Raw genomic sequence first — 12,208 nt, 5'->3', positions numbered from 1 at the left:
TGTTGGTAACTTGGTGTCTTATTTTATCAGCTTCATCTGTATTTAACTTGGTTAGGCTGGATTCTACTGCACATATGATGGATTCTGTGGGGATTTTTTGGGGTGCTGTAGCATAATTGAATCTTTTGGTTAGGACATCTGTTTCTGTTTTGGTGAGTTCTCTGTTGGAAACGTTGTATATTAATTGCTTCAGGTGTTGTTGTGAGTTGTTGGGGGTTTTCTTGTCCTGTTCTAATTGAATGCCACAAAAATCTACAAAAAAAACAGATGGCATACTAGGACACAATGTATACCAGAAGAAAACACACACTAACCGCTACCTCAACGCCCAATCCCACCACCACCCAGCACAGATAAACTCCATGGCTAAAACACTAATTACCAGAACCAAACGCCTGGCAGACAAGACACACATAAAGACTGAACTATGCACCCTGACTAAGGTACTGACAGCCAACGGCTTCCACAAAAGCAAAATCACCGGCTTGATCCACAAAAACACACTGAGACATAATAGAGACCCAGAAGATGGACAGACCTATGGAACAGTTGTACTGCCCTACATAAGAGGTACTACAGACAAAATTAGTAAGATACTACACAGACATCACATCAAGACTGCCTTCAAAACAGACAGAAAAATAGCAGCCATCCTTAAAAACCCCAAAGATAAAATTGACCTGGAAAACCAAGGCATATAGGAAGTCCCCTGTGCATCATGCCCGGCCACATACATTGGACAGACCAATAGAAGAATAAGTACCCGCCTGGATGAACACAAAAATGCAGTCAAAAAGCTGGAACACACTTCCTCACTAGTCCAACACATGAAAGCCACAGGTCATAGCATCAACTTCAATGGCACCAAAACCCTAGCCACTATAGAAAACCCCAGCCACAGAATCATCAGATAAGCCATAGAGATTGAAAAAAGACCAGAAAGCATGAATAGAAGAGATGATTCCACCAGACTGTCAATCATTTGGAAGCCTGCACTCACAAACAAAAAAATCTCCACATCACAAGCCAGGCAAACACCTGGGCAGAGACAGATCCCCCCTGATACCTCCAGCTCAAACACACCCCAACCAGGCACTCAGATGAAACCTAGCTTCCTAACTAATGATAGCCGTCCATTTACCCGGAGCCAAGGTGCACTAAAGGCCTCCAATAAAGTAACACAATGTTGCCAGCCAATCAAGAGACAAAAAGAGCCAAAAAACAGACAGGAGATATTAGAAACACCAATCAAGCAGAACGCAGCAAACTCCAAGACCAATAAACAAAGACCAAGACTCCCAACCAATCAGGGTGAAGAAAAAACCATTCTGGCACAGAAATAGGCTGCCCCAAATTTAAATCTGAAACCACTATAAAAGCCTGACTCACAGATGAACACTATACAGAAGCCTGATGATGGCAGATGAGATTCTGCTGAAACGTTGCTATAACTTTAAAAGCACAACTACTATGACGTGGGAAAATACCCGAACAAAGCTGAATGCCATCTCTCTATATGTATACACACACACATACCTATACACATAAATACAGTATACATATACACACACACATATGTGCATGTATGTATACGTGTGTATGTGTACACACACACACACACACACACACACACACACACAATATTGATGTCCAGATTAATACTCAGGTACCGAGGCTATGGTTGCTTCTAACTTACAGAAGGGCTTAAGCTCATTGCACAGACTGCTTTTTCAATCAAAGATTTCAGTTCCAATGACAGGCAGACCCATCTTTCCAGTGACAACTTTTGAAAGTATTTTTTAAAATAAGATTGAAGCAGATTAGCAATGACCTTATAAAAGATTAAACTAGTACAGTTTAAAGATAAATAATCAGCCTTTAGTTCATTAGATAGCCACAATGCATGACAGAAGGTGACTTTCTTATAATAGTGATAGAATCCAGATTTTTTGCATATTTCATATCTAGAGCAGAGAAAGAGTGGTACTCCAAAAATTGGGAGTTTGGAGTTGATTGTGTTCCATAGGAAAAACAACTATTCCCTTAATACTGTCATCATATCAGCAGTCGTTGTTGTACAACATGTAACTGCAGAAGATCTGGCTTGGCTGCAAATATTTTAAAGCCAAAACTTGCATACACTACAGGGGTGGTATGTACCCAGGTGCCAATAAAGGAATCAAGGCATTTGTCTAGGATGGCACAAGGAGTAGTGATGGAGCAACCAACAAAAGCAGGCTGTTATTAAACCAAGCAGAAAGCCTCAGTGGTACTAAACTAGGTAACCTCTAGATCAGGGGTTGCCAACCTTTTGGACCTCAGGGACCACCAATCTCATAATTTTAAATCCCGCAGACCAGAGACCCTGGGAAAATCCCCCAAAAAGTCTGCAGGAAAATTCCCTACTCCGTTTTCCAACCGATCGATCATTCTTTATTGGGGATCACAGGATACCATCTCCAGCGCAGTTCTCAGGGGGAGGCAGGGAGGGAGTTTTGGCTTTATGCAAGGAAAGCAGCAGAAGCAGCAGAAGTCTTTCTTTCTCTGCCCCAAATTCCACCAGAAATGAGTCTTTGCTGGCGCAGCCTCTTGTAACAGGTACCTTGCAGGGTCCCAAAGACTCATTTCTGGTAGAATTTGGGGCAGAGAAAGAAAGACTTTTGCTGCTTTCCTTGCGTGCAGCCAAAAGCAGAAGAAGAAAGAAGCGGAAAGAAGCAACCCAGTGGCCAGGTGAGGCATGTGGGGCGAGTGGGGCAGGTTCTCCCCCTCCACCCTTCCCCCCCACTACCTCGTGTTGTTCGCAATACAAGCGATGCAAGCCTTGTGTTCCCGCAGGCCATGTGGGCGGCACAGCCCTGTGTTCCCATGCAGCCTGGATTAATTGCTTTGGGGGGGTGATTTGGAAGTGACATTTCTCTGCGACCACCAAAATTTTCTTGTGGACCACCAGTGGTCCCCCTGACCCACTGGTTGGCGACCACTGCTCTAGATGGCAGCAACGATACACAGAAAACTTTGATTCTTTGCTGCCATCAAGTGGTCATGCAGCTGCCTACAGATCTGGAAGCTAGAGTGCTGATGCAACCTGACAGGCTGCTACATCCTTGGGAAAGCAACCAGAGCCATCACTGTTGTTGTTTGTCCCTAGAAGTGCCACATATATGCAAGTGTCATAGACTAGAACAGGTCTATTCTTACAAACAAACAAACTCGGTCTTTGTTTGGGTTGGCATAGTGCAGTGTTCCTTAATTTTGGCCACTTTAAGGTGTGCCAATTTCAGCACCTAGAATTAAAGTTGCCAAGGCTGAGAAGCACTGACCTACAGGTAGTCCTCAACTTATGAACACTGTTGGGACCAAAATTTCCATTGCTAAGCAAAGTGGTTGTTAAGTCAGTTGTGCCCAATTTTGTGAATCTTTTTGCAATGATTGTTTAATCAGGTCATTAACAGTTGTTAAATGAATCATGTGGTTGTTAAGCAAATTGGGCTTTCCCCATTGATTTTGCATGTTGGAAGCCAGCTGAGAAGATTGCAAAATGAGCCTTTGGGACCTGTGACTGTTACAAGTGCATGTCCATCGCAAAGAACCCAAATTTTGATCACCTGATCAGGGGAACGCTGCAACAGTCATAAGTGCAAAGACCAGTCATAAGTCACTTTTTTCAGTTCAATTGTAACAGTCACTAAACAATTGTAAGATGAGGGCTACCTGTAGTACAGGGGTGTCAAACTCACATCGTCATCATGTGACATATCAGGACCTTTTCCCCTTCGCGAAACTGGATGTGAGCATGGCCAACATGTGATGCATCCGGCCCACAGGCCGAGAGTTTGACAGTCCTGCAGTAGTAAGTCCCAATTGAGAGGTTTCCTTTAGTTCTCAGACAGTCCTTCTTAGATCCCTAAATGGCAAACTAAAATTGCAACCTTCATCATTGTTTTAGCACAGTTATTCTCTTGCTTTATTATGCAAGGCTAATTTTAAAAGCTATTCTTGCTACAAAAGAATATCTTCCTTTGCTGTCCCAGAGGGTATTCTTAATCAGGAATAACCACAGGCTAAATTATAATGTAGAAGTCTGCTGCCCTTTTGGTAAGGCTGCCTGCTCATCCTGTGTTTGTTAACAAACACTTCTAAGTACAAAATTGTTGGGAAAATGCTTTTTTCATTATTTTCAGCAACTTCAATTAAAGTAAGAAGCTTATCGGAAAGAGGTAGGAATTTAAAATGTATGGATTTTCCCCAGCAAAGTTTTAGTGATCATTCCCACATAAGCGTTTCCTCCTTTGGTGTTAACTGTCTCAGAGATAGGCCAATTTAAGTAATATCCTCCAACAAACATTGGTCTTTCAACAGTGAAGAGAGAACGCAGCAGCTAATCAGATTTCTAAGCAATTTTCAAGAAATGGAACTCTTAAGGCTCTGTAAATGGGTGGCATTTCCAAGAGATTTTCCAATTTACAAATACTAGCAGACCTCAGTATTTCTGGTTACCATATTAAGCTACAATCCAGAAGTATAGGTAGTCCTTGACTTAGGACCACACTTGAGCCCAAAATTTCTATGGCTATTAAGTGAATTTGGTCTTATTTTATGAATGTCTTGCAACAGTTGTTAAATGAATCGTTACAGTTGTTCATTTAGTACAGGTGTATCAAAACTCATGCTGTCATATTGTCATGTGACATATCGCGACTTCCACCTGCTTCGCTAAAATGGGGGTGGGCGTGGCCAGCATGTGATGCATCCGGCCTGTGGGCCACGAGTTTGACAGCCCTGATTTAGTAACATGGTTATTAAATGAATCTGGCTTCCCATTGACTTTGCTTGTCGGAAGGTCGCAAAAGAGGATAATGTGAGCCCAGGACATGTATCTGTCATAAATAAGAGGCAGTTGCCAAGCATCTGAATTTTGATTATATGACTATGGGGATGCTGCAACAGTCATGAGTGTGTCTATGGAGATTCTCCCATCATCCAAGTCATGGTTGTCTCGAAGGTGCTTTTTCAAAATGGGAAAAAAAAAAAAAAATTGTCCAGTTGCCTTTTGAAAAAGCACCTATAGTCATTAGTGTGAAAAGCAGTAATCAATCACTTTGTTCAGTTCCATTGTAATTTTGAACGATCCCTAAATGAATTGTTGTAACTTGAGGACTACCTGTATTTCTCTGGACCGTGAGCCTCATTGGAGCATAAGCACGTGTTGCGGTATTTGGGGTGGACTCCTGAATTTCTACAGATAACTCCTTCCTAATATCTACAACCGAAAAGTGAAGCACCACAGACACACTGTTCAGTTTAAAATATTTTTTGTTTCACCTGCCTAATTGAGAAGTCTAATTAAAAGATTAAGTGGTAAGTACTGCTGAGTTAGTCCAGGCTTTTTTTTTTTTTTTTTTACAAGAAACCCTCAATTTCCTCCACTTTGCATACCGGGAGCAGAAAAATGGTAGTGCATTAAAGAAAAGGTGATGCCTCTTTAAAGCAGATATTTCCCATTCCACCCCCCACCCCACCCCACCCCCCGCCACATTTCCCTCCCCTTCCCACAGCTGCCTAGACTTTCTGTTTCTGTGATCTGCCTTTTGAATGGTTTTTGTGGCTGATCAGTTCCACCTAATGTGTCTCTTGATTTCTGCTATTGTAATACTCAGACGACATGCTGTTCTCTTCATTTTTATAAGCTTTAGATGCTCCTGCCTGTCATACTCTGCCAGTTTATCTTCAGTGTCTGGATTTGCTTTCAGACTTGCATGTCTATCAAGCTGCTGTTGCTTTGAATGTGAGATCAAAAGAAGATGAATTCCGGTGTTAAAAAAAAAAATCCTCGTAGGAAGAAAAGATTGGGTCCTGTGTAAACTGACAGCTCCCAATGAGTTATTTTAGGTAGCATTAGCACCTAGAATGACAGACAAGTCCAGGAGTTACATGCTAAATAACAAATATCAGAGATTGTAGTACATTTTGCAATAGCAATACATTTTCTAGAGGAATTCTTTTTTTTTTTAAATGGTAAACTACTGTTGCTGGTTGTTCCACCGCTCAACCCTTTATAAGCCATCATCAAGTGTCAGCTCCAGTTTACTTGCCTTGTCAATATCTCTTGTCATTTCTCTTAGATGTCAAAAGAGCAGGGCTTTAATAATTGAGGCTGAGAAAGGGGAGCAGGAGAGATGGCGAACGGAAGATAGTTTACTTAGTCATTTGGATTTAAATAGTGCTTTGGTGACGGGGAATGTAAGAAAAAGAATGAATTTGGGGGAAGATATTGAAGGCATACTCCTGAGAACTTTGATGCAAAGTCTGATTTATTTGAAAGGGGAAAAATTTTATGAAGGAATTTGAATAATTGCTGTGAAGTCTGGCCAACTTTAACAGACATTTATTGACATAAGTGCGTGGGTACCTCGAAGAGTGTGAAAAACAAGCTTTCCAGAACTATGTACAAATAAAGGATTTGCCTAGCTTCATGGCTAAGATGCATTTGCCGTTGTTTCAGCCAGTTATGTATGATTTTAAGCATGCAGCCATCTGCTTTAATAGGGTAGAATTAATATAATTTTTTGGCGTGTTAAGCACAACTTTGAAATTACCTGCAAGCTCCAGTTGACTTGGAGATGGGGGGAAAATTGCTTAAATTCTTGTGGTTTCTTTGTCGTTTCATAAAAGCAGACGTTGCTACTGTGGAGGCAAGCCTCCCGTTGTTGCCTACAAAGGGCAGTGCTCCAATGTGTTTTCCCTTCAGTGTGTGCTTCAGCTGCACAGCACTTCCTGTTTATTCAAACATCTTTTTACCATTCTTCAACCCCCTGCTTCAGACAAACAACCAGGACACATCTTCGGCAAGAAGACGGCAAACTAGAGATTAACAGTAAGCGCTTTCTCTGTGAAACTAAACTCTTTATATTGTCTTTTGAAATATCCAGTGGGAGGGGAAAGAGGACACTATGTAAGGCTGCAAGCAACTTTTATCCTGCTATCTTGCTTGCAATTGTAGGAGATTTTAATTGCTGGGGTTTAAAACAAATAAGATGTTTACTGCCTTGTGAATGAAAACAAGATGGATTGTAAACTGGTTTCTGCTAACTTTTTCCTCGTTTGGGGAGGGTTTCTGTCTTGCTTTTCAAGTATGTATCCCAGGAAGTTTCATGTTATCGCTTACATAGAGAGGCATATCGTTCATTTATTGTATGTTTATGTGTGTGAATGTGTACACACGTTGAAGTGAATGAGAGCGAGCCAGCAACCATTGTCCTATCGTTGTCTCAAGTTCAGGAAGAACAGCAGCAAAGAAAGAAAGAAAAAAGGAGAAAGAGGCTTGAACGAATCTTTGCCTTGTGGCTAGTTCCATTTCTGAATCAGTCTTGTTAATATTTGTAGAAAACAAATGCTAATGAAATGCTGGCTACTGATTGGGTGATGTCTCTTTCATTTATAACTGTTGTCTTGGTACTTCAACAAGCAGAGGGGAAGGACTGAGGGAAGGAAAACTTATTTGCAAAAAGTTTACTTTCACGTCAAAAGACTACTCTTCAGATTTGGAGTATTGATTTAATACCAGAAGCTAATGCTTACAACAGCTGCTACGTTTCAGTAGAACTTGTTTGTGTCCCTTAACACATATTGCATTTTTGTTGGCAATTTATGATATTCCTCAAGGAAAGTCCTCTTAACGCTAGCTGATACCTACCTTTTTATTTAATGGTTTGAAGCGTCAGAGCCATAGAGTGAAAGTGGAAAATGGATAATCTATAATAGGAAACAGCATCCTTAAAAAAGCTTCTAGGAAATCTGTGATATGCATAATGTTTTAAGAAGGTAATGTTTTAGAACAAATTCATATTTATGAACAATTGCAGGTGCAGCACACATATTTAAGAATATGTGTACGCATTCGTGAAGGATGTGGGAGAGGTGGCTGATTTTCAGAAATATGCCATTGGAAAAAATAACAATGCTGGCAATTGCTTGAGGACAGTTTATTTAACTGAAAGATTAATTGCATAGAGAAGATGGAAAGGGTGACTATAGTTATTTACTCAGATGCTAGTGTAGGTGTAGGCCTGCAAAGCTCACTGTGGGAACAGTGGTCTGTTGCCTTTCCTAGTATATCAGTCTGTTTGATGACGATCAGATTTCCCAGCTTGCTGATTCTGTTTTTTCTGGAGAGCAAGCTTGATTATTTATCAGAAGGAAAAGGGAGTAGCTCAAATAAATAAACATGTGACCATTCCCTTGTTTTCTTTGTGGCCATAAGAAATTCAAGGAAATAATAAAAGCATTGTGTTTTTATTTATTTATTTTTTGTAAAGAAAGAAAGAAACATTATGTGTTGATTTAATTTGAAGGAAGAAAAGTTTAAGTTTTTTCCCCTGGTGTTCCAGGGCTTTGGCTTTCTAAAAATTTACAAGGTTCTCAAGCAAAAATTAATCTGCTGCTTTGTGTACTCTTCTACTGGAATGTTTCCATAGATAACATTGCCAACTGCTTGGAACTTGAACTGGATTGATTACAATAAGGCTTGTTTCTCTACCTCCTTTGAAAATGTCACTTCCTTCTTTTAACTCATCAGCTAGGAGCTGCCTAAATGAGGGTCTTTGGGCTCTTGTGGAAGGGGGGGGCGGATACTGATTTTTAGAGCAAAATATCCACAGGCTAGTTATGATTTCACCCCAAAATCAGCTGTTCTCAGTGAACATGTGGCATTTGCAACTGTATTAAAGCACCTTTTGGGGGGACATGGTTCCTATGAATGTTATTATACACACTTCTGTTTTTAATAATATCTCAGGAGTCAAAATCTTATGAACTAAATTACTATCAAGAAAGGAAAATATATATGGCAAAGTTAGTAGGAGCAATATGGTATGTTTTACTGATTTCACTGAGTTACAAAAAAAGGTACAAAAGTGATTTTTATATTGGATATATGGATAACTGAATAGATTTGTTTAAGAATCTTATGTTATCTCTCAGACTTCACCATTGCATTAGTCTATAGCATTAAACAATTAGCTTCATTCTGTTGGTAAAACCATACTGAAAGGCTGCTGTAAGAAGTTTTAATAGGGTACTTTTGTTGTCTTCCAGCTACCAACTTTAGCAAACAATTTATGAATCTGAGCTAACAATGTGTTATAATATTACCATGGACCCTGCTGGGAACAGATTTCTTCAACATGTACTCTATAAAGGGAGAAAGAACAGCAGGAATAAAGTCCAGCTAGTATTCATTCTGAAAACATTCAATTTATTTTTAATATATACGAGGTAGGCAGAATTCATAGCTTTTTCAGCTGTTCATTACAAAAATGTCCCGCCTATTGAAAGCAGTATAAGCTTTTCACAGAGAAGCTGTGTGTCTCTTTTGTATGATTTTCTGGACTGACAGCGTCACCCATACAGCACCATCTAATAACATAGTCATTCCAGGAAGTGCTGGGAAGTAGCAGTCTCTATAGATACATACACATTACTGTGAACATGGGAAGTTTTGTTATTAATAAAAAAAGGATACCACCTTTATTTCCAAAAATAAGTGCAACATAGGGGCAACTCTGTTTAATAACCAAATGTTATATCGGGTGGTTTTTTTTTTAAAGAATACAAATTTTTTATCATATAACCACAGGGACACTGCAGTGGCTATAAGTCTTTTTTTTTCCTCAGCCTGTTGTAACTTCAGTTATAAGTCAAGGTCTACCTTTACTAGTATAAAGCCTGAGTAAAATTAATTTGGGCTGAGGAACTTTGTAAAATCTCTTGGCTTTTATTATGGTCTCCCATACTATGAGACGGAGAATGATTCTTTTATTGGGACAGCTTTGTCACTGTGTAAATGATGTCACTGTATCAGAGGTGGTATTCAGCAGGTTTTGACCAGTTCTGGAGAACCGGGAGCGGAATTTTTGAGTAGTTCCGAGAACTGGCAAATACATCCTCTGGCTGGAGACTTTACAGTACCCTTTTCCTGCCATGCCCACCAAGCCAGAACCGGTAGTTAAAAAAATTTGCACTGTAACATAATTTGTGGATCAGATCAATCTAATACAACATCCAGTTTCTTTTATTGGCAAATTGATGCCCTTAAAATGGCAACAACAGTAGGACAGAATAAGAGGGGAAGTGATTGCCTTGTCCTACTTTTGTCTCCTAGCAACTCATATTCAGTGGTATACTGTTTATAAAACTGGAGTTTTATAAACAATGTACTTCATGTAGCTGTAAAGATTAATGTGACTTATCTAATCTTCTTTTAAAAAGTCTAGAAACCATTTTCACCCAGTGAAATACAGTTAGTTTGTCGGTTAGTTATTGGATGACTTCACCTATCATTAAAGAAAGAAAAAATAACTTCTCTTTTTCTTCACACTACCATTGTGTTATCAACATCAATTATTTTCCTTTTCAGACTCTTCCAGAACCCAGTTTCACTGAACTATTTTTGTCTTCACCAGTTGTTAAATGAAAAGAAATACCCCTTTTCTACTTGCTAATTGGTCCTTGCACCATGTTTACTGCACAAATTCATATTCTGCTGTAAGACTCTGCTGTGAAGAGAGTTATTGGTGACATTGAGTAGATAAAAGAAAACAGATGTCAAAAAGGTTGACTTGATGAAATTTTATGTACAAAAAGAGGATTTTAGATATATTATAGTTGTCAAAATAGAACTAACAGACTTATGCTTCTTTACAAATGTATCTACCTACTCATAATCAAAATGAGTTAATCCATGCCATTCCATGGGTAATGTTTACAGCCTTGAAGATTCATTAAAAAAGCCCATCATTTTTTTGAAAAAAAAGAAGGCATTCTTTTTGAATGGATTGTATCACCCTAGTTTATAAAAATAAGCTGCTTGCAGTTACCAAAAACATGCCCTCATTTCTCATCTACAATTTATGTGCTAAAAGAGACGGAAATCTTACATAAAAGCTGTTAAGCAACAGTCGACAAGCTGCATTAGAGGAAAGAAGTCAGCATAATAAGTTGATGACCATTAAGATTGAATGGAGATCTGACAGCTAATTTCATAAAGACCCTCTAGAGTCACACACAGTCTTAGAGGATGGGAAGGTGGGCAGACAAGCCCAACCCTAGCCAACTTGCTTTCTTTTCAGAGCTCTTCCTCTTTCTTGTCTAACTCCAGAGAAGTAATAACTGTTGATTAGCCTTTAGAATTACAGGGCAAGCAGTTGGATTTTGGGTCAAGGGTGAGCTGAGATTCTCTGAAGCAGCTGGAGAAGGTGAGAGTTAAACTGAACAATTGAACAGAGGACATGGGTTGACCTTGTAATAAAGGTTACTGTTAGCACTCCCCCAGTCTTTTCTACAAACATTAAGTTTAAGATGAAGAAAGGATAATATTCTCTTCTTGTGCTTTGGTGAGGTGTTGTCAGCTCTCTGTGGTTTAATTTAATTATATACTCAGTGGCTCTAAATACCAGAAGTCCTGATTGTGAATATGACTGTAGCATCTTGGAATCCATGCAAAGTACCAAAAGGGATCTGCAACGAATAAACCACATCAACTCAGATTTGAAAAACTTAACATAAATTGCCACCCATTCCTTTACTTTTAATTCTGAGCATCTGTTTCTCTCCCCCCACCCGCACCCCATTTTGGCTCCACCATCTGAATACACTCCACTAGGTTATACAATGTACAGTGCTTGTTTCTTTACAGCTCTCATCATTGCCCCCACAGGTATGACCTGTGGGGGCCATCTAGGCTGGCATCTTGGGAATTGTAGTCAGTGTGTCTTGAACGTAGGAGGTTGGGAAAATGACATTGTACTTTTCAGGATCTTTGTTTGATAGTGAGCCAAAATAAAATATAAACGCGGCAGTCAAGGAATGTTATAAGTATGTTATTAGAGTTTACATTTCATTGAATGTTATTCTAGTATCTGTGTATAGATCTCAGACTTAAATTGCTCATGACAGTGCTTCTTTTATGCCAGGTAGATACTCTTTTTCATACTGAAATTTGTCTTTGTTCAGATATTTATAGTGTCTTTTAGAGTAGTGTGTCAAAGTAGAAATAGAAACAGAACAGTCTGGACAGTTTGCTAAGAAATATGAGGCTTCCTTTGCTTATTATAGTTACTGGTCACTGTTCTTTTTTAATTAATAGTTGATCATATTTTCCAACCTATGAAACTAAATAAATTCAAGAATACCATGTAATCAGCTTCAGCAT

General features: G+C 39.3%; 1 protein-coding gene across 36 annotated transcripts in view; it reads left to right on the top strand.

The window, feature by feature from the left end:
- FOXP1 (forkhead box P1) overlaps window positions 1-12,208 on the top strand; it is a 639,457-nt gene that overhangs the window by 460,726 nt on the left and 166,523 nt on the right. For 3 of the 36 annotated variants that reach the window (XM_087923680.1, XM_087923686.1, XM_087923682.1), the window contains exon 1: window positions 6,719-6,874. The exons of 32 other annotated variants lie outside the window; for them this stretch is intronic. The gene's annotated coding sequence lies outside the window, so the exon portion shown is untranslated. Of the gene's footprint in view, window positions 1-6,508; window positions 6,875-12,208 lie in introns of those variants that run through there. One more of the 36 variants, XM_026722354.2, reaches the window with a different exon arrangement.

The sequence above is a fragment of the Pseudonaja textilis genome, chromosome 2 (assembly GCF_049901715.1).
Source record: "Pseudonaja textilis isolate UNSWEBS1 chromosome 2, rPseTex1.2, whole genome shotgun sequence".
Taxonomy (NCBI): Eukaryota; Metazoa; Chordata; class Lepidosauria; order Squamata; family Elapidae; genus Pseudonaja; species Pseudonaja textilis.
Note: the sequence above shows the minus strand (reverse complement) of the source record. Positions and strands in the feature narration are given on the sequence as shown.